The sequence below is a fragment of the Muntiacus reevesi genome, chromosome 14 (assembly GCF_963930625.1).
Source record: "Muntiacus reevesi chromosome 14, mMunRee1.1, whole genome shotgun sequence".
Lineage (NCBI taxonomy): Eukaryota > Metazoa > Chordata > Mammalia > Artiodactyla > Cervidae > Muntiacus > Muntiacus reevesi.
The window spans coordinates 51,941,217-51,942,524 of record NC_089262.1 but is presented as its reverse complement, the minus strand read 5'-3'; positions in this window follow the sequence as shown (position 1 = coordinate 51,942,524).

The following is a 1,308-nucleotide window of genomic DNA, read 5'->3' as shown; positions in this document are numbered from 1 at the left end:
AACAGTTCAAACAATTTTTACATCCATTCTCTATTAAACAGATTACAGACATTCCTTGTAATTCACAGACACAAGACATAATTAAACAAGCACATTACACACTGTAACTGCAAATAAAAAATTAAATAAGAAAAAATACACAGGAACACTTTTATCCTCCTTATCCAGAACAAACTTTACTAGATTCTAATGTAATATAGTCTTTAAGCCTATAACTATTATTAATATGACTTTATTTCTGTTTCCAATCTGTAAGATTCTTAAAACGAAAACAACATAAAAAAAGACACCATTTCCCGAATAAATTATTTGTTCCTAAGAATATCAAAAATGTAAAATATTCACCTTCTTTTCAGGTCTGTCTTGAAAGTATAATCATCTTCTTTAACACACTGAACAGTGAGATTCAACAGTTGCTAAGCTGCATTTCTTTTTCAAAGACAAGGTCAAATATATTTAGATGTGAACAACATTTCATTTGTCAAGTTGTTCTACATCACCTTTTCAATAATTTCACTTAAGAAAAAATATTTGAATGGTTACTCCTAATCCTTTGCCCCAAATAACACAAACCACAGCCAAATACCAGTCCCAAACAGATTTCTAAATAATTTTATCCTTTTAGACTGAAATATTTCCTAAAAATGTTTTCATCATATCGCTTTCCTTCCTTTTTATAACTATTGTTAATATAGCCTTATTTGTTTTAAACTTTTTAAACTTACCACAAAGAGATGTTTTGACAAAAGCAAAAAACAAACAAAAAGAAAGTTTTAAAACATTAAAGAACACCTCCTTTCCTTTGCCCATTTGATATCAAGACAGGTTAACTAATCAATGGAAATCTAAAAAACTAATCTTACAAGGAAAGGGCATGCTTCTATTTCTCCAGATAGATCCAACGAGCTCACATGACTTCCTCTTCAAAAGATTCAACCTAAGGGGGCCCCCAGCATTCAGACTAGAGATGAAACAACAAAAAACCCAGGAAAAAAAAATTCTAATACAAGCCATGGCGACATTAAAAATTTCCAAAAGACGCCGCACTCAACATCATCGACCTTATGATCTCCCTACTCGGAGACAGATAAAAACCCTTAATAATCAAACTGAAAATCTAATTTCTCAACAGAGAATGCCTCGGAATCCTGAAAATATTTTTCTTCGCTATGCTTGCTTTTGCTTCCCCTGCTCAGGCTGACTTGATTGATCACATTTACTGTGCTTATATACCTAACCCCCCTTTTTTATTGTAGGTTATAAAATAGACAGATATAAGACCAATCATATCCACTAATGAGTCAACAC